The following is a 22,691-nucleotide window of genomic DNA, read 5'->3' on the forward strand; positions in this document are numbered from 1 at the left end:
ACAAAAATCAGTGTTATAGGCTTGAAGTTCATATGGGAGAAAATATGGAGGTTAAAACAATGTCTGTGCTCTACTAGACCCTTCACAGCTTGGTCTTAAAAAAAAAAGGAAAAAAGTAAATTAAAAAAATGCATGCAGGTATTTCTACAAACCCACACAGGGAATGCACATATAGGGTTAAAACTCAAACTGCTCCCAACAGGGCCATATTTAGCACAGGCAGATTTACTATCCCTCCCTGGCCCATCAGGCCTTGGTACCAAATCAAAGCTTACAGCTGGGGTGGGCTAACAGAGAAAGGCTTCTTACATTTAAGGCCCATTTTCACCAGCTCCACCACTTTTATTCTTAATCCCATTCACGCATTAGTCAGATTATTTTGCTTTTCCAACCTGATACACAGAGAAAGCCCACTTTTCTCATCTCTGTTTCCTTTACCAATTGACCAAGTGACAACAACGTGAGATGAGTCCAGTGATCCTTCCTCCGTTCTGCTTCCACATCCTGCTGCGCACAGCCGGCACACTAAAATACAAGTGTCAAGCAGTCAACAAATCTCGACAAGCCCTTAATCTTAAGGGCATCAAATATAGTTAAGTCATCCTCTTTTATGGAAAAAAATCTCATGGAATGGAGCCAGTAGTTGAAAGGGCTTTGACAAGCGGAGAAGGATTAGAACAAGCCAGCATCATTTCAAAATGAAAAGTAGAGAGGTCTGGCTTCCTAATAAGCAAATTCACCAAAAAGCCACAAGCTTAACTGAAAACATCTTAACCTGCAGTATGTCAGCAAATACAAGTAAGCTCTTACAAACATGTACTGAAAGAAATAATGCCATATTTTCTTTATTGCTGTTTTTCTTATCTGCATTTGAAAAGAGCCCACAAGGAAACACTCTATTGAATGAGTTCAGGAGGAGCATATTATCTAAATACAGAAGCACATTTGTATTAATACCACAGGGATGACATTCACAAACATCCTCCTACTATCCTGTAAATGCCCACAAAACAAGTATCTCTATATTGTATCAGTGATGCAGAAGTTTCACAGAAGCTGCTCTTGAGAAGCTTCCTGAGGACCAGCGTGCCATAAAGGGCAACCACAGTACCTGCTCTCTCTCTTATGAGCTTCTTCATACCCTGCACCCACTGCACTCAGACTAGCACTGTTTCTGGATTCGGGAAAGAGAAGAAAAATAAATTCTCAAGACAGAAGACTTAGTATCTAGTCTTAACATGCCTCCTTTGGAGGGATGGGCAGCAAGAACAAGATGTAGCTGTGTTGAGTTCTACCACTCCAGAACTCAGCTTCCCACTGACGTCATCTCCCATCTCCCAAGCTAGACCAAGACTAAACTAGCCTTTCAGAAAAGTGAGGGGCATTTACACTCTATTAAGCAAACCTTAAGCTTCAAGCAGCTGGTGTACATTAACTTGAGCTGAAGCTGCAACCACTCTGGAGGCAAAATCCCACAAGACCATGGCATTTTCCAAGCTGCTCCCAAACCGAAATAATTGAGCAGGAAGGGGTTGCACAGCTAGAAGAGCATCTGAATTTTTCCTCCACTCCTGCCAGCAGCATGCCAGATCAGGATCTTCATCACCTGGCCCTCTCTTGCTTTCACAATTTCATTTTCTCTGTTGCCACCTAAAGAGCCATCAATGGAAAATTCACACAAATTGTAAAAAATAGGATAGAGGAAACCTCAAAAGATCATCTAGTCTCTCCCTAGCAATTCACACTACTGTGATTACCTCAAAAAAATATTCCATTTTTATTATATCTATTACAGACAAGCTTCAGGAAAATAATCACTGGACTTGAAAATAAAATCTGCATGTAGCACCAAGGTTTCATCCTGATTCATTCTAAAGACAGAATATCTGCTTTACCATTCATACCACTAGGAGACCATAAATAGAACAATACTCAGGGTATGGAGCTGACAGCTTGCCAGAGCTCTGATATTTACTTCAATTGCTCATAAAGACAAACATTTTTCAACACAAAATTAGGATTAAACCACCCCACAACATATGACTAATTAAAAAATATGACTAATGTCTTTTAAGGATGTTTTCCGGATCAAGTATCATAGATGGATGTCTGCAAAAATATTTGAAGATGGAAAGCAATATGAACTTCAATGATAGTTTTAGCTGTCAAGAATAAGACGGAATGTAAGAAAAATAAATTTTCATTCCTCAGTATAATATTCTTTTAAATTGAAAAAAAAAATCCATACATAATAGCAATCATTCCTCCAGCTTCTTTAAAACTGACTTCGTACACAAGTTTTGTGATCTATACCCCCCAAAAACAACAGGAGTGACAAAGGGCAGTTCCTTCATGCAGAAGTCCATGCTCCCCTGGCTAAATTTATTTTCCCAGAGAGGTAAGGCTATTGCTAACCCTAGTCAGATGAAGTTTCGAGATACCACTGAACTCTAATACTGGCACATCTAGGTCATTACGAAGTCTGCAGAACTGATGATCTAATTGGTTTTGATCCCTAGTGAAATATGAATCAGTACTTGGTTCACGTTCTGTTTTTTGGGGGTTTTTTGGTTTATTGGGTTGGATTTTTTTGTTTTTGTTTTGTTTTTTTTGTTTTGTTTTGTTGTTTAATTTCAATGCATCTCAACTCAAGGTACAAAAAGACATATGTAAATCTGCGAGTGTAAATCTACACCCAAGTCTCTATGTCAGCAATGTCAGTAGTGAATGCGCTCAACACTAGTTTCACAATTACAATGAAGATCTTTTTAGTGCAGTAAAAAGACACAAAATGTAGACACTCTTAAGGTGACCACATGCAGAAGCTATATCTACAGATACTTCTAAATACCTCTGATCTCTTGGGATTTAGTTATATCTGATTAGTCACACCCAGAGAGTCACCACAAATAATACCAGGATTTTTTTTCTATTGCATAACAAGACCTTATAAGCTAATTTATTTAATATTACTATAATTTGATCACACAATGTTAAGATAGTTTTGGCTCTTAGGATATTTAGATGGGTAATGGTCAGACAGAATGCTTCACTGCTGTACTGCGGCATAGGGATGCACTGTCTTAAAAGGGTATTAGTAAATCCATTATCATAAGCTTTCACTGATACAACTTCACTGGAGCAATTATGTAACTTTTAATTATCTTCTCTTATATGTTACAGTCACATGAGACAACAATGCTGTTAAAAGCAGTAAGAAATATCAATACACACTTGCAAAAGAGACGGCAAGACTAACAGGAATGGAAAGGAAAGAGTAAGAAGGGGAAAAAAATTACTGGAATACAGCTGAGAAGTGAAGAAGGAAAACAAATATATTTGCTGCAACTCATTCTCCTGCATTTGCGTTTTCTTCACTCCTCAGAAATGGAAACATTGGTGTGTTAATCATAGGGAAGACTATCAAGCTTACTGGCACCATGGAAGAAATCTCCAAACCCTGGAGCATAAAACTGGGGTTCTAAACAAAATTTCTTTTAAAGGATTAAACGGATATGCAAAGTACAGCTAACAGAAAAATACACTTTATATTTATTTTGCTTTGTTAGTTTTTTTCAGGGAAGTAGCAGATGAGTCCAGCAACTGACTGCTCTTTTGTGACTGTGCCCACCTACTGCCTTTAAAACAGGTGTATCTCTAAATTTTTGCTCTCTTGCTCACACTCCAGTGCCCCAGTTTTGTCATTTTTAGCGATTCCTTCCTGTGTGAACAAGCCTGAGCTTAAGTGTTTTCTTTCACACGCCAACAGGAAACCCTGCCTCCAAAGTTGCAAACCGTACAGGGAGAGGTGCAAGGAAGAAGCATGGCCAAGACAAATTTTCACGTAAAACCAGAGAAATCAGATAACAGATAAGCAGTCTAGAAGAGGAAGGGTTAAAATTGCTATCTAGAGCAAAGCAAAAAAAGCCACTATGCTTTATCACGGACACCAGATAAATTGTCTTTCACCTCCAATTACTGGTCTGCACAGCATAGCTAAATCACGTGGCCTCATGATATATTCACCAGCTAGTCAAAGTGCCACTAGCAGCCAATTTCTGGGTGCCAACACTGTACAACAGCTTCATTAAAACTGGTACGACAGGACAAAGTTTCAGCAAGTTTACAGGTAACAAAATTTGGGGAGGCAGAGTACACTCAAGGGCAGTGCCGCCATTCAAAGTGATCTCAGCAAGTTAGAGAAATGTTTTGTCAGGAACATTGTGAAATTCAGCAAAGGCAAATGGCAGGTCCTGCACTTAAGGAGGAATAACCCCAAGCCCCAGTACACGTTGGGGGCCAACAAGACACTTGGCAGAAAAGGAGCTGTGGTCCCAGTGGATGAACAGTTGACCATCAGTCAGATATGGGCAAAGAAGGCCAACAGCCTTATGGCGACATCAGGAAGTTGAGAGAGATGATCCTTCCTCTCTGCTCTGCTGAGACATCTGGTCCAGTGCTGAGCTTCCCAGTACAAGACACACATGAATACAACAGCATCCAGGACAGGTCACCAAGCTGAAACACGTGGTGGACTTGAGGCCAGGCAGTGAGAGCTGGAGCTGCTGAGCCTCAGGAAGGAGAAGAATTTTTGGGGAACTCAGTGATCTCTGCAACTACTTAATACAGTGCAAAGACAACTGAGTCCAACTCCTCTCTGAAGCGGGCAGAAACACAACCCAAGGTCAAGGCCACAATTGCAGCAAGTGGAATTTTGATTAAGGAAATTAGAAAATGAAGGTTTTATGATAAAGGTTATCAAAGACTGCAACAGATTGACTAAAAGGTGACTGAATCTTCATTTTTGGAGATACTCAACACTTGACTACCCAAGGGTTGGAGCAATCTCAATGAACTTGGCCTGCTTTGAGTAGAGACTAAACCAAATGAATGGTCTACAGATACACTCTTCAACCTATGTCATTCTGCCATTCAGAGGGTCTTTTCCTGTGTATATTAGGCTTTTCCAAGCATTAAGACTTCGACAATAGCTTTTGAGAGGACAAAAATATTCCATTCCTATGACACAATTTTTTAAGACCCAGAGTTCAGGGAAGCTTCACCCAAATTTTAGCATTCCTACAGCTGGAATGAAAAAAGCCCCTCCAAATTCTATTTTCCTTATAAGCTGCTCAAAAAGAAATGCAATTTTTCTTCAGAACACCTAATCATAAATAGTGTGTATGTTAAAATATACATTGTCTATTTATATGTATTCGCTAACATACCTTGAAGCCTCCCAATACCCATAGCTCTAAAGAGGTAAAAAAAGGCAGCAGCTTCATATTTAAGCACTATACCACAGAAATAATAATCACATTGTTAATTCTCACTGTTTATTATTTATTTATCTCACTGAATTTATCTCAGTTCAGCTTTCCCATAACACAAATCAGTTCCTGTGTCACGGGGTTCGTATACTCGTGACGCCAACTAGCGTAACAAGAGCTATAGCCACAACTAGTACAGACACCAGAAAAGTAACAGAATGTTTTCAACTGAAAATAGAGACCTGCATTACTTCAGTGGTAAATCATGTGCCACCACTAGTACATACTATTAGACTACATCTAAGGGACTTCAATAGCTCAAATCAACTGTTCTGTCAAAGACTTTGTAAACTTTCAAGATGTGAAAAGCAAAGTAAAAATAATTCCACCAGTTTGGATTGATTTCTTCTATGCACACGTTTATGTAAGCATGTATAATCCATCTGAGACATAAAATATATGCCAAAAGGAAACAAAGTTTCATATTTTTATGTACAAACAAAGAATACAGATCACAGGACAAAACAGAAGGAGCAACAGATTTCTGTAGTCTCCCATCAGCTGTGAACAAAGTACCAGGACACATACATGATACTAATCACCCAAGACTCCACAGATTGCATCAGCAGAATTACATATGGAATCCATAACTATTATTATACTTTGATGCTGAAGTTAGATTCTACACAGCACTGAGAGGACACATTCAGTTATCTTTTAATTTCAAAAGTGGTACAGCCTCAGATGGTATTCCTTCTCCCTTCTAGAAAGATAACAGTGTCCAGATTGTATGTCAGTTCCAAAATACTTAATTCCACATTAAAACTGTGGTTTTCAGCAACATCAGTAATTTTAATTTTTTTTCAGTGGTATAACTGATTCTATAGAGAAACAGCAAGAATAAACACGAATCAGATTGTAGAAAATTCTGCCTGCATTTCAACTGTAAATCATGAAGGTCATGCTTGGTTTTGGGTCGGGGGACAGATCTATCCTTGGGAAATATCTCAAAGAAAGCAAAGTAGCTCTGCCTTGGTCCAGCTCACTATATGCACAGCACCTTTGGGCATCTCTCCAGAGCAGCCACCACCCTCAGCAATGAATGCTCACCAGCACGGCTCTCCATGGACTGCAGCATCAGGTGCCCAAGGGCAAGCAACCATACCTTCCCCTCCCATGTAGCATCACACCAGGGGTAATCAGCATTCAACATTTCTGTATAAGCCAGCAGCAACTGAGAAACTGGCAGCAGTACTCAGTGCAAAACAAAAAAAACCAGAATGAAACAACAAACCCCAGAGCTGACACCAACTATCCAGCTCTCTGTCCCATAACAATCTGTGCATTGCAACAGTAATTTCAAAGAGAAACACCACAATTTTTAAATTATCAAATCATATGCTAACAAAAATATACAGTTCTGGAGACAAAAGAGGGAAGAAAAAAAAACAACAAAAAACCCTATACCACCAAGAAAGAAAAAAAACACAAACCAACCACAAAAGCAAAGAATCCTCTTTCTCAAAATATAGTCACAAGACTCGGCTGTTTTAACTTTTAACCCATACTCTCCAGGGAAGGGATGGAAGGTGGGAGGATAAATACATGTTGCCAAAAACATCCTAACAATCTGTTAATTGACACATTCATTGTCATACTACTATTCATGAAACACAAAGCCAGTTTCACGCTCATGGATTTTGAAGAGGAAAAACACAGGTGATTTAAGTTAATTATTATATTGGTGAGTAATGAAAGTATTAAGGGAAGTACAGCAAACACCTTTTTACATATTAGCTCTCACTGAAAATCAGAGGAAAAAAAGCATTTATAATAATTATTACAACTGTAAAAATAAAAGCCAGGGCAGAGGAAAAAAACCCACATTGGCCTAGTTCAAGTTTTTAGTATCAGAAATTTTTAATTAATCCTTCAAGATAATGTACCAGTAATGCTACAGGCCTAGTGTTTCCTTTATCCACACACAAAAACAGTGCCTTGATTGTGTGAGGTGCCAGATGGAGCACAAGGTAGTCCCCAACTCCAGCAACATTTTTCATGTTGTGCCACCTAGGAAATCTCCTTTGTTCACCCCAGCCACTGCCTCCTCAGCTGTAAAACAGAGCAGCAACTCTACCAGAAGACAGTCACATTTCTTGGTGGGGGGCACAGTTCATCAAAACAGAGGGACACATCTAAAAGCAATGCTGCCACCAGCTCCTTCTTTCCCCCCAGTCTCAGCTGACATCACTGACTCTTGGTCCCCTAGAGGTTTCCCACCTCTGATGCTGAACTGAATGCTTTGGAGAACTAAGGTCACCAAACGGGCAAATCTAGAATTGACTTTTAAAAATAATTAGTTTTCAGCCAGATTAGTGAACTCTGATTGCCCAGAGGCCAAATCACTGCTGGAACCAACACACAAGAAGGGAGTATGAATAGCAGGAGAAGGGCAGATGGAGACCACTGCTTCTGGCACAACAAGGTGTGGGGTTTGCTAGGAGTCTTATCAAAACCATAACTGGTGGACAAATCAGAGAACATGCAAACTGCTGCTACTGCAGAACTGAAAAACTTCCCAGAACTTTTTACTTTCTTCATTAGTGGCATGAATTTTTAAAATCATGTAAGACAAAACTTTATACTGGTGTATCAAGATAGAGATGTCAAAAATTCATCAGCAAGAGCTGGCAGAAGGATGTTCTCTGGCTCTGTAATCACTTCATTTTTTCTGTAATGCTGAAATTGTCTCAGGACTCGTCTACTGTTGACAGAGATATCTATACATTTTCTCATTAAACTTCACTGGGATCAATCCTTAATGTAACTGTACTCCCAAAACAGTAAGTGAAACATAAAAAGAACTCCTCAGAAAAAGGATATTAAGGGTACACAGGAGTATTTTTATTTCTTAACACTCTCTTTACTTTACAGATATACTTCAGAAGCAAACTGAATCAACCCACGAGTGCTATTTATCTGTCAGATACAATGCCAACAGGCACTTTAACAAAGACCAGACAATCAGAGACCAGGTAGAATATGCTGTGATGATTTTCAGGACTTGGCTCCCATACAAGTGAGCATGTTCAAATCTATACATGCATGGCCTCTGAGAGCAGGCAGCACAAAAGTTGTAGTTAAATTACATGTTTCTTTATTGAGGAAAAGAAAATAAAATTACAATGAAACCTCCAAGATTTGCCTGTAGGTCGAGCAAAAGAGAAGCAGTGTTGTGGACCCAACTGCTAAGCCAGTAGAGAGCACACACTCCTACATACATCTAGGAATAGCTTGGAATAGTCTGTACAGGTAACATTTTCTTTAAGAAAGATGATCCCTCCAAGGTAATTCAAAGCTACCAGTATTAGTGAGCAACACCTTACCTCCACTCACATCCAGACTATTAGCTTCCTTTTCTGGACAATACATCATTTCTGTTATACAGAGGACTTCCTCACAGTACATCACAATGGATCTTCTCCAGTCCTGTTAATTTGTTTTCTACAGGCAGCCAGTAATTTATACCGAACGTGACTATTTCTCGAGTTATCCTATGCTAAGTGTCTGCTCAGAACAAGCTTTTACAGCTGAGACTTATCAGTCCCTGAAGACAAGGATTTCCAGACATATTTAACTTGAGAAGGTAAAAGAAATACGGGCTTTCAGCTACCTAAATTATCAAAAACTTTTATGGTAACAATATAAAAAGAAATGGACAGTTCAAGGTAAACCATTATCTACAATTGCTTCCATACATGTACTATCTTTATGACTGCAAGCTGCAACGTTTTTAAAGTCCTTTCACTGATAGTGCTTATCTCAGCCTTCATTTTAAAAGCTTTTTTCTTTCTTTTTTATGACTTCTTGCAATGAAGTATCCTTCAAACTACAGATCAAACTGCTTCATTTTGACTTTTTCCCAATGATTTTTCACTACCAGCTAGCTATTCATAATCCCAACTACCTTCTAGTATCAGAACCACAAGCAAGAAGATCCTATAAACTATGATGCTTAGAAGGTAAGGCTAAAGGAACTTCCTCATTTTTTGGAGTTATCTGGCACCTACAAACAGACCTGAAGATCAGATCCAGTACACAGCAGTGTCCACACATCCCCCACTACAGCTCCAAGCTCACAGGCACCCAGCTCTGGCACACAAAGCCCATGATGGGGATTTTGCACATGGGAAGAGAGAGGCGCTTCACAACAAGATCAAAGACTTCACCCAAACTTTTAAGAGTTGACCAGAATTAGCAAACTGCTAATGCACCAAAAAGATGCTGATCTTAAATCCAAATCCTCTGCAAAAGGTACTAGTTCCATGGTTCCCACAACCAAAGAACAAATATTATTCACTTGCGAAGAGCTGACAATGTTCCATTCTTTTAGGTTAAAATACAGCAGCAGCAACAGGGGGTCAGCATCACTACACACCCATCAGAAGCCACAGAGAGGACTAAGGTGCTCCTCTTGGCTCAGGAGGGTCAAAGCTCAGCTTCTCCCAGCCAGGAACAGGAGATTCACTCTTCCAGAAGGCACCAAGAGGCATGGGACAGCACAACCAGTCATGCAGCAAAGGCAGATCCACCATTCTAGTGCTGTTTCATGCATTTGGATAGTCACTGGAAAAAGTTGCTAAATCCCTCACTGAGGTCCAGCCTCATGCATACCTTGGATGACCATCCTTGGTGGACACCAAGTTGCCTTGCCTTGCTCGGTAATTAGACCAGATTCTTCTCTGAAGCTCCTAGAACAGCCACTGAGGCAGTAATTTCATCAGTACATAAGGATATGCTGATTTTTCAATAGGATTTAGGCACTCACAACTTTTACCCTGAAGGAAGAAGATGAACAGACAAAGCACATCAGCCATGCAACAAAGAACGCAGCTGCACAAGAGCAGAGGAGTGTCCTCCAAGTCTCTCACTAACAGAGGAAACAAAAAGAGAGGGAGATAGCAAGCAGGAGTACTTACCTTTAGGGACAGGAAGAACAGCAGCTGTATAACCTCCACTCTAAAAAGAAAAATGACAGACAAACGAAGGGAAGAGAGCACTAGATGGATAAACATGAGGACAAGAACAGAATATACGAAGTAAAGAAGCATGGATAAAAGGAAGAAGAACAGGCTAAGAGATGGAGAGACAAAATACAAAAGAAATGGTGTACACTTCAATTGCTCTTCCAATATGGAAAATTTTGAAGTACATTAAGAAGCTCCAGAATATTCCTCCAATGAAAAAACGACCTTTCAGTTGCTGCTGTTTCATTAAGTGTAGTGGAGGATTTTTTCCTTGCTTCTGCTTATATAGAAATTGTTAGATCAGAAAATGGAGTGAGTTAACCACTATCCAGAAGTAAAATAAAGTCATTGAGACAAGCTGGACCCATTGATTTTACAAGTTTTTAAATATCAAGAGCATCCTGCATATGATGAACAGGAGACTAAAATGAGCAGGAGACTAGAATGAAAATAGACTGGAAAAGGTGAATGAATCATGAAAAGGAACCACTGATGCCTTAAGTTTTAGCTTTCATATTTTCCAGATTCTGTACTGCATTAGCATATAACTCTGACTTTCATATGAAGTGTTAGCAAGTTCTCCTCACAGTTCAGTTAGACAGAACAATCCTTTCCCAGCCTGAGAACCAAGGACACCATTACAGCTCCAGGCCCAAATAGCATAAACAAGAGTGAATTGAAGAGAGCAGTCTGGGAGATGGGACTTCATGGCCTGGAGCTGTAATTGGACAATTAACACCCAAATATGTAAATAGACCAAAACATAGAAGTGTGAAAATGTGTGATCCATCATCCATCTTGGGTGAAGCCACAGCCAGGCTCTTGTACTGCCCAAGGTATATCCTTTAAAGGCTTTTTTAATACCTACTTCATTCCTTTAACACTATCTAGCCTCTGTTCCAGGTAGCCTCTCAAAGCATCAACATCAGACAAATAAAAGACACTAGTATGAAGATGAGCCAATGCAGAAAAAGGTAAAAAAATGCATTCAAAGAAACGAGAAGACAAAAAAATTCAGAAAAAATGCAGAATATCAAATTTCACAGCTAGAATGTTTGTGCTCCTACAATAGACCTATCTGGCCATATATTTACAAGCATTTATCCTATATCTACAAGCATAATAGAATGGTGACAGGAATGGTGGGAATATTTTCATTATACCAGTATTTCTGGCTATTCTGGGTTTTAATAAACCAGTAGCAAGACAGAAAAGGGAAGTAACATCTACTATATTCATGCTCCAGCTCTGCAGGAGCATGGGAGCTCTCCCTCCAAACAGGTTGCTCCTTTACTTGAAGAACAATTTCTTGAAGTATTTTCACTTGCTGGTTATTACAGCAACCTCCGTGGAAGGGATAAAACCCCACAGCAAGAGAGATCTGTACTATCCTAGAGAAGTTCCTGCTTTTTCCAACCCCTACCTGACAGTAGCCAGTTAAAGCAGAGGATTGCTTTTAAAGAACTGAGCTATTTTTATTCCCTCTGCCATTAACCTCACCTAGAACGGGAACAGCACTCTGGGTCCAGCACACTTCTGTATTTTCTGCTCTCTGGTTAGTAAACATCTTGTTTTCTTCCAACTTCCTTGGCTGTCTTCCCACCAGGTGCATACACATATAATAATTTTAAGAATTCCCTAAAAATGTTAGTCTGAATATTCATGAAGAGTAACAGTTGGACTCAATGATCTTAAAGATCTTTTCCAACGTTTTTTCCCCTCCATTTGTCTCTCATATCTTCATTCAGTTCCAGCCAAAAAAAATTCAGAACGATAACACCACCTTTCCTCAAAACACTTGGCAAGGATTCTTCCTGCAACAACTCTCCCTCATTAGATGCACCAGCTTCACTTCACATCAGAAGTTGCAGGGACAAAAAGCTGCACAGCCTCAAGAAACTACCAAGGAAGGGAGAGCAACACAGGACTGAGCTGTGATTTCCCACCACTCTCCACACAGCAACACAATGTGCCAGAGGGTTCAGGCACATCTGTCACAGCCAGTGGGCACCCCTCATTCAGACCCAGTATTTCCCGTTAGGGAACAATAACACACTCAAATACCCCAAACACTTGAGTATGTAGCAGCTTATGATGGGGTGGGGTTGGGGTATCAGGTTTACGATGCACCTCCTAGAATATGGGAATGTGGTCTCAGACGGCAATTAGTTTCCCATCTGTATGCTTCTTATGGTTTAGTCTCAAAGTCTTTATGTATTAGCTTAAGAGGCATCTTTAAGAGCATCTCAGCCATTCAGACATGCCCCACTGCAAGCCAGAGTCACATTTAGTTGCCTCATTCAATTTGAAAATTCCTACCTTTCACATTACTTTTGGCATCATAGTCTGTCTCTTTCCCCCAGGCATCTAATCAAAGTAATCAGATGGGGACCCAAGGTGTCCTAGACTCTCACTACAGACAATTTACATTGGAAGAGGCATCTCTGGAGGTTGTCACAGTCCACACAAGATCTACAAGGGCTTTTTAGCTCTCCCTTGATCATACCATTGTGCTGGTTACACATTTACCTGAGCACAGGACCTCCACCAGGTGTCAAAATGAAATAAGCCCAGGTCATCTTCCCTTATTGATGCATTTCATATCCATCTACACACAATATACATCCTCATGAATGAGTACATACAAATACATACATATACAAGCACTTACACATTCCTCAGCAAAACTGTTCTTGATATTCTTGCACTCAAGCAGTAAACTGCTTTAGCAAATAAATTAACTGATATAAGCCAGAACAGACTTATTTCTTCCACCCATTTTTACAGAACCTCAAAGCCTTTAGTATGTGAGGGTGCTTCTCCCAAAAGACTTTTACACTGGCATAGCTGGAGTCATACACAGCAGAGAAATAATCCAATTAAGTTAAAAAATACATTCTAGAAAAAGTAGTTACCATAGATTAAATAGAGTGGCAGATGTGTAGTTTTTCAGATCACTCATTAATTTGGCAGTACCTTCCTAATGATCTCTTCTGTTTGCTTTCCTGAGTTGCCAGTGGAGCCAAGACTTAGCAAGCACCTGCTTCCAAGCAGGCAGAGCTTTAGTAAAGAAAGAGTCAGAAGAATCAGTAGACACTTTTGCCTACTACCTCCTGGACAAGGGGATTTGAAAGGTACCATGAGTCTCACAAGGTTACTGATCACAGACATGCATTTGGCAACGTGGAATCTAGCGATTAGGAATCAGCCAAAAAGAATGCTTTGCTTCTGTTTTTCACTTCAAAAACTGGCACTCTGCCCTGCTATTACAGCAGGCTGCACCAAGATGAGACAAAAGGGTCCTCTGCATTCCACCTGGTTCTGTCCACTCATGCTGTATTTACCAGACCTCATGCAGATTATAATGCAAAGTTGAGTTCTGTATTTCTATTTAAAATATTGGTCATGTTTTTGTGGGGCACTCACACACCATCAGGTAGACAGATGGAATCACAGTCTGTTGAAAAGAAACAAACACAGATCAATAACTGCAGTCTGATTTGTGTGCTTTAAATATTGTCAAAACATGCAGGAGGAAAAGGCTGGTGGACTTCACAGCACAGAAATCTCAATGCACTCCAATACTCCATACAGGGAGGTAGCATCCACAAGAGTTAACTACACTGTGAGAAGTGTCTGCAGGCAGATGAATAAATAAATAAATAAGGACAGAGAATTTCACATTCTTTCAAACATTTATATTTAATGATCTCTATACAACATAGTCTACAGTTCTCCCAATAAAAGAGCCATGCAACATGTGAATGAGAACAGGAATGCATAAACTCTGAGATCAAACCCTAACTCCTCTGGCTTTAAATTGAAAGTAACAGTCCTTTCCCTATTGATTTTTTCCCTCCTCTTTCATTTGTGAAAAATTGATTTTTTTCGGCTGTGTTTGCTGAAGTGTCCACACCTGCAGCTCACTGCTTGCTTTAATCTTTGTATTTGTTCATCCATACTTCCAAGTAAGCCATGTCAAATAAGCACCTGAGAGCCCCAGTCCCACACTCACCAGTGGTCTTAACAAGCCTCAGAAATCCTATCCCTCACACATTACGACTGAAAGATAAGAAAAGCTGGTCCTGCCTTCCAGAAGGATGCTCAGAGGACATTCCTGTAGATGGAAACCCTCAGGACAAAGCCCGTGTCACATATTTTTGCAGGACATCTCGGGGCATGACAGACACCAGAAAAAAATGCAACAGAACCTCATGCTGCTCCCCCAGCAGCTCCTGAGAAGACAGAAGAGTAGTAACTTGCCATGTCTGAACATCATCAGAAAACCTGGCACAAAAAAAGGGAAGCTTGGAAGAAGAGAGAATTTTAGGAGACCAAGATGAAAAGACAAAGTACTCATACAATAAAGCCCTCACCACAGCTACTGCCTGTTTCTCTTACTCTCTGATGCACTTAACAAAGGAGCTCAAACCACACTTTGCCAACCTACTCAGCTCCTCTGAAGACAGCTGGACTAGCTGGAAAAATGCCAGACAATGCAAGTCCTTCAAATCCTGTGGCTATACGACTTCAAAATTGTAGCATACATTTAAATTTCTTTTTTAAAAAGGAAAAAAGCTTGACTGAAATTTTCCAATAAGAATGATTTGGAGATTAATCCAAATAATAATTAAAAAACAGAAACAATTCAGGTTAAATCTGTTCTGCTTATGAAACACTTGGATTTTAGCATGAATCCTTCCTACAGAAAAAAGAAGTTCTTAACTCTGAAACCAGGCCAGTCTGTGCAGCATTTGTGATGTATGCACATCTCCACTCTGAACATGTATGGCTTATTTCACTTTTGGCCTGAACTAAGACTTGCAGATGTGAGAGGCATTAATCCACTTGGGCAGTCAATCTCTTCGTGCTACAAAAAACAGCATGAAGCACAAAAAAACAGCAATTTGCATGCAATAGGTGACTGAATTTTTAGGTATTTGAAAGGAAATTTAAGGTAATTCGCCATGCTGCAAGTCTGTGCATTTGAAGTCCTCAAACACATTCCTATTCCAATATTCTCTCAGCATTAACTTTTTGGAGGTTTGACCTAAGTCCCATTATTTTAAACCCTTCATGACTGTTAGTGCCTTTCCCTTGCCTCTTGGTCCAAGGCACAAATAAAACACAAATTTTGGTGCAAGCCAACAATTATACAATTCTACAGCTCATTTATCAGATGGGCAAGAAAGTCCAAATGATGACACATTAAGCAAGATACACAAATTATAAAACACACCTAAAGCTCCAATTATCTACTTACTATAAGGCAACACATCCTGCTTGTAGGAAATACAGGAATACTAAAGAACAAAATTAACTGACTCTACGGTGCCAAAAGGGACAGTGATTCCAAGTGAGGGGACGTGGGAGAATGGTCTTCTATAAGGTTACATCCTAAATGGACAGCATGCTCATGGCATGTTGTACTGTGACCCCCAGAGACATCCTCCAGTACACAGCAAGGCAAGGGGCGAATTGTTTTTGTATAGCTACATCCTATTTGGATGATCTTCTATGCAGCAGCAATTCCCAAGGAAAAAAAAACCAAAGCACAAGTTCTGCCACAGTATTGTTCATTAAAAAACTGAAGTGTCTCACCCTGTGCAGAGACAAATGACTCATCCGTGTGCCCTGAGGAATATCTAGGCCAAATAAAGATGCCAGATAAAGAAACGATCCCTCCACAAACCAAATTCAGAGTAAATAAATGAAGTGAGACCTCTTACCTGTCTAAGAAGGGGAAGAAGCATTTTAAAGTAAATTTGTGTCTGCTCTAAATTTCAGAAAATTTAGAGTGCAAGAAATCTTTCATCAAAACAAATAAGTGAGAACAAGAGTTATATCACAGGACCACAAACTCTGCAGCAAAAGGAGCAATTTTTTACCGATCCTCCAGTAGCTGAGGTTCACTACATGTAGGCTCTAAATGCCAAACCATCCTAATTAGTCTAGTGACCCTAAGTTTCAAATACACTCAAGAGAGACAGAAGAGCTGAATTTGCCCTGCAGATGTGTCCATCTCTGGAGATGCCTTCCAACACAGACCACCTCTGTACCATCACGGTGGCCTGGACTATCAGCTCACCCTGGTTCCCAGGAGAACCATAGTGCACATAACCCAGGTTGCTTCTGGAGGAAGCTAAACCACAAGCCCCTCTCCAGCAGCACAAAAATGTACTTCGAACTCCTACAAGGTAATAAGGGCCTGCAATAACAACTACTCCCCTCTTTTCCATCTGCTGATGCACATCACCTGCTCATGCAGACATGGCCTCCAGCACACAGTTAGGAAAAACAAGTCTAAATCTGGTAATTTCAAGGTTCTGCAACCACTTCAAATCCCTTTTAAAAAGAAGTCATGCTGCATGACATAAGACATACGGTTCTTTAATATAAGTAGATCAGTATTTGTTGGATGTTTTACGGTTCCCTTTACTCTGCTTGGCTCCTGCTGCTTCCTTGAACCACCCTCCCTTATTTTCCAGTTCTTACTCATCACCACCCAGCTCTGAAGTATTTATCACATCCCTCAATAATGGCTGAGAAGAAGAATCACAACTATCCTCTGTTGAATTCTGAAAGCCAAAACATAAGATATATATCATGAGAAAATGGTAAGCTGCTGTCAAAAGAATAATTTTGAATTTTAAAGATTAGAAACCCATCTCTTCTAGATAGTGCCATTTATTGCTAAGATATTTACCTTTAAGTATAAAGCATTAAGTATATATAATTTATATAAATTATTTATTTATATAACAAAGATATCAACTCTGCATGAGATCACCTTCATGCAATGATCTCCAAATTTAGTTAAATTACCAAAGTAATAATTTCCAGAGCATTAACATTTCAAATTACTAAAGCACACAGTAAAGTGCAGAAGAGCTGAGCAGTTCAGCAGCTTTCTATAGGAAGCCTGCCACAGAAGGAAGAATGCATTGCTAGTCTTCCAGCTTCTTGTCTGGAATCAAAAATACAGCTTCAGACTTCATCCAGCTGAAAACCGAGCTGCTTTGAAATCAAAACAAATGCCACTGTCTTGACAAATACTAGGTAAAAACCAAATCCAGGAAATGCTTTGGCATTAAGAAGCCAAATCTTTGTCACAGAAATTTTCAATGATTATCCTGTAAGGGGTTTCACAACTGCACAGATCAATGTACTAAGAGGAAAGCCTCTCCTACAACATACTGGTATTTTTTTTAGTGTAGGAGTAGTTCTAAATAAAAAAAAGTGAGAGTTTCAAAAAGGGTTTCATGCGTTGTTAGTACATTTAAAATGTTTGCCTCAGGCAGGAAAAAAGATCAAGCAGTTATAGAACAATCTCAAGTCTGCTGACCATAAAGAAAGCAAAATGTAAAAAGTCAAGTATATTTAAACAAATAAAATGAATTATTTTGCTCTGTAGCGTCTGAGCATCTTCTGAAAGGATGCAAAGAAACGTAATTAACATGCGTCATCTTAGGCTCAGTCTATCAAATCTCTCCTGGGAAAAACCACATATGCACTGCAGTGTTTGGGAGATTTGGAGGTTTTTTCTTCTTTTTGTCCCTCACATGCATCTGCACATTTGTTTATCCTTAGTCATGAGAACATGGATGATTTGATAATGGCCTCAGGGAAGATGGATGAAGCAGCAAGATCTAGATGAGTCTAAGCATCATTAAGGAAATAGATGGTCTGTAGCAAGAAGCTGAGAAAAGTCAAAAAGGAGAAAAGATAAGCGCTAACTCACTTTATCCAAGATGCCTTGCTGTACAAAAATTAACACACACTATGTGCATCTTCAATTTTCTAAATGACTAGGGAAAAAAAAAGATTATATTGGGGAAGATCAAGTTTTTCAGGGTTTTCTAACTCTCGTAAGGTACAGACCCTGAACATGCTCATTTCATTTCAATCACTTCTCACCATAAAAGCAGTTTCCCTTTTTTTTTTCCTTAATATTTTAAGGCAATTACAACTTGAGTATCTGGAAATGTAGCTCCAAGCTTCTAAATTGCTTTCCATATATTGCACAAGGAATACTCTGCCTCCCTCCTGTGTTCTTGCCATTCCCAAAAGCACCCGAAGTTCCCACTCTTTGAGATCTATAAATGTACAAAACAGCACCTAAGTCTCTTGCTGTAACCCCATCACATTCGAACAGGAAACAGCCCCAAAGAGGAAGACAAAACTGCAATGTACTTGATAACAACCACCAGGCAACACCTGAGAAGGTCACGTAAGCTTCATTTCATCTCTCAGGCACTGTAGGTAATTTCAAAATAACACAACTGTTAACTGGTTACCGCATCACAGACCCAAACACAACGAGGTATTTACAGTCACCAAGCAATATGAAGTTTAATGTCCCTCTCTTCAGAACAGAAGACACTCAAAAAGTAAAGTGAGTAATATGATTAATGACAAGGTGTTAAATTGGACACTCTAATCCTGGAGAGCCCTGGAGTCACACAAGCATTGCCACCCTAACTCTCTTGCAGCCACTTCAGCAGGAAGCTCCAACCACTCATCGTTGGAGTTCCCACACTTACACTGTGCCTGGAAAGCAGAATTTGGTTTGGAAAAGACAAAGATTACAGCTTTCTGCCCAATTCTGAAGCACAGAAGAGGCAAAAACGTAACCATGTCCACAACTGAATTAATTCTACTCAATCACGACTTGCACCATCACCACCAAAACATCTTCAAAGATCTTCCCTTCTTCATCTCCTCCCCTCTAAAAAAGAAACTCACATTTTAGTTAAACATCTATGCTGGGAAACTTTCTTGAATCACTATGATTACTTTCCAGGGCTTCCCGTACTGATATTTCTGTCATCAGACCACCTCCTCTTTGATTTGACAAATGGATTGTACCTTTCTCATTCATGTACAGGTTCTTAAGATATAGCACATTTCTGCCTTTAGACTTCAGGGGAAGCAACAAAACTCACTTTGAACTTCCAAAAATCAAATCTTGGTCTACCAGCCCGTTTTTAACTTCTAGATCTCTGAGGCCCAACACAAGTAGGTCTTCAAGATCTTTCAAAGCTAAGTACCTAGATGGAAAGCTCTGGACAGGTAGGGGGGAGCAGCTAAAACCGTAAGTTTATCATAGAACCTGACAAATTTATCGTAGATGGGAAAACCCCTCCCACTGGCTCATGCTCTCACAGGCAGCTCTCAATTGCTCAGGTCAGCAGCACACAGGAACTGCAAACCCCTTCCTTCCCCCTGGAAGACAGTGTTTAGAGATGTGACAGGGTGCAAGACTCCTCACACCACGTGTCATGCCTGCCCCTCACCACCACCATTCCCCAGACCCACCCGCACTCCCCCATCTCTCAGACAGATCAGTCCTCTGGGCCTGCTGCTTTCTCATCTTCCCTGATCCAAACACCCTCAGGTCTTGGCATTCAGTTACACATCCCTTGACTTGTGCCACAGCAACCAGAAAGTAAACTCAGGCTTCTTTCACCAGATGAAGTGCTCCACCAAAACCATGGCACTGGGAACAGACATGGGCATGGAAGAGAAAGGGTGTCCAACCTCCAGTGTATCCCTGACTCCCTCACAGGGCTCTTTCAGGCTGCTGCAAACCCTATGGTCTCAACTTTGCCAGCTCTGGAGTCTACAGACAAAAATCCAAACCCCAAGAACATTAAAAAATGTAACAAAAGCTGCATTGTCAGCCAGGATTTTCAGAGGAGGCTGGTCTTCCCAGAGCTTATGTATCCAACTGCAGAGGTCCTAAAGTGGTTAGCTTTTATGTTTGCTATTCCTTTCAAAGCTAGTCTTTAAGGCTGGAAGCAAATAGTCAAAAAATCTAAGATTCTTGTGGCTTTCAGAAAGTTTGGGAGTCAATGCAAAACAGCACTCTGAACTTCAGTTTTTCCATGCAGACATTACATGACTAATTTGTTGTAACAGATTTAATGACATCACAGCACCCACATATTTACACTGCTCTGCAATATTGAAGTTTTCCAACACAGCAGCTTCAGATCTATATCACAGGGGAGAAAAGAGGGGAAAAACAAACAAAAACACCAAACCAAAACAAAAAACTCAAACAAAACAAACAAAAAACCCCTCTACACAGCTTAGGTACTTCCTGAGTCTGGTAAATTTACAAACACAAGAAAGCAGCAAGGAACTGTTCACTGAAATTCAAAGGCAAAACGCAAGCCAGCTGCAAAATTCATTCCTTAGCACACATATTACAATGATCCCTGCTCTTCAGAAGACATCCAGGCATGAGTGGTTTGCACTGTGCTCTACAGTAAACAGCGATCTGGGCAAATTCATTAAGTCCAAAGTCCATAGCTCCCACAGAAAATGTCTGTTAATAATAGTCTCGAAGTGGCAAGGACTCCAGTTTGAGTAATTTTTCTCATCACAAGAGCAGAAGGTATCAGAGAGGAAGAGAAAGGGGTTCTTACACATGGTACTCCCTAGAGATTTACTACACAGTAAGTCAAACAAAAAGTCATGCAAACAACCTATATAAGAAAATTTCACATTCTCTACAAAGACATCACAAAACAGGGGACTGGCATCATCACCTCTGCAACCCATCACGACATTTTATCAATAACACTACATTTAACCAAGTTATCAGGAATCTAGACCACCCACAACTGCAGGTTATTTATGAATGCTGGGCAGGAGCAAGGTACCAGGTAAAAAGACTCGAATTTAATTACTCAGTTACAAAATGAGGTACAGACCAGTCAAATTCCATCTCTTTGTTCCGTCCTTCCCAGCTGGAGGGTTCCTCATATGCCCAACCCACATGCCACACTAGTAATTCAAACCCAGCAGTGACCAAACCAAGCTCAGGTTTTGTTTTTACTGACTCCTGAAGAAGCAGGTAACACCAGAGAAGTTCAAAACTAACTACGTTTTGTCAAATTTCCCTCTGATGCAGAACGCCAAGAAGCACTAATTAAGAAAAGAACTATAAGTGTGCAGCAACTTTCCCTACACTCCTCCCACCCCTTCCTTTCTGCACTGATTTCATGCACTGTGCTTATGCAATTCATCACAAATAACCTTGTGGCAGGTTAGCAAAGGGTGGCAGGGGCAGGCTGCCCTTGTCCTGACTCCCTGGGAGGAGCAAGCAAAGCCAGGAGAGATGCCCCAGGCACAGCAGAAGCAGCACAAGGCGCTGAGTTTTGGCAACTAGGTACCCACCCCTACAAGGATCAAGGTATGCCCAGCTCAGAGCTACAAAAGAGGAGGAGTCTCATAGAAGTTGATACTTACATAGAAAAAACAAGAGTCGGGACTGAACCTGGTGCTACAAAGGCTCAGCATCCTTTTAAGCATTCACAGTAACACACCAGAGAAAGATACCCAAGACTTGAAAGAGTAAAGAGATTAATAGGCTGCAGAATGAAAAGCCAACAAAGAAAACAAAACTTCTTTTGAAAGTTGATTTATATCACCTCTCATGTGGAATAATATAGCAGGTTAAAAGCAAAATCCATGTCTCCTTCATGGTAGAGAAATAGATTTGCAGTGGAAAAGCTTGGCCAAAAATTCTCAATTTATCTTTGGCAATTTAAACCATTTCCACATAAATGATGTTGAGAAGGCAAAACTGACTGACACTTTGTTTCACAACACATCAGCCAAAAATCCTGGCTCTTATGCTTCAGTTGTTATCACAGCCACAGACTACGAAGTTCACATCTGATGCTTTATACATAAATATAATCTACCTACACCGCAAAACACAGTGGGATAGAGCCAGTCTTAACTGAGGTGTGTAACTTCCAGGGATTTCCCTTTCCTTAAGACAGAAAAGCACATCTCTTGTATAAAATAAAAACTCCTGCAGAACTTGGAGTTCGTTTAACAGTTTTGATCTAAATTTCAAGTCAGGCTGCAAGTGAGATGTATTTCTGTGGCAGTCAAATGATTAAGACATTATTTCTACAGCTGGGCTAATGCAGCCTATCATTTTCAGACAGCACTTTAAAATAAAAACAAACCCATCTGATTTCTGCAACAGAGCAAAACCACTGATACGAGATGTCTTTTAATGCAATAAAGTGAGCTGAAGACTGTAAGGAGTTCATCTTGCCCAAGTCTACTGAAACAAACCAGAACTATGGTGCCTCTCCTCTTTCCCCACTCCTCCCACACATCAGCATAATCGGCGTTTTGGAATTATTTGATCTTCAATCCTTTTCTGTCTTACAACAACCATGACAGGTGCGGAACCACAAATTTTTATTGTTATTGGGAGACAGAACCCATGTCTTCTTCACACGGTGTCTCCTGCTGGTATCTACTTTTTTTTTTTTTTTAACCTGAGCTTTCAGCAGCCGAGCCTGCTATTCATAGCGAAAGCCACAGCGGAATCTTTCAAGGCCGCTGGCAGTTGTGGTTACTC

The 22,691-nt window shown here is 40.2% G+C and overlaps 1 protein-coding gene across 3 annotated transcripts in view; it reads right to left on the reverse strand.

Moving 5' to 3' along the window:
* Positions 1-22,691, reverse strand: part of KLF12 (KLF transcription factor 12) — a 234,501-nt gene that overhangs the window by 181,677 nt on the left and 30,133 nt on the right. The gene's annotated exons all lie outside the window — the stretch shown is intronic.

The sequence above is a fragment of the Sturnus vulgaris genome, chromosome 2, assembly GCF_052056855.1.
Source record: "Sturnus vulgaris isolate bStuVul1 chromosome 2, bStuVul1.hap1, whole genome shotgun sequence".
Lineage (NCBI taxonomy): Eukaryota > Metazoa > Chordata > Aves > Passeriformes > Sturnidae > Sturnus > Sturnus vulgaris.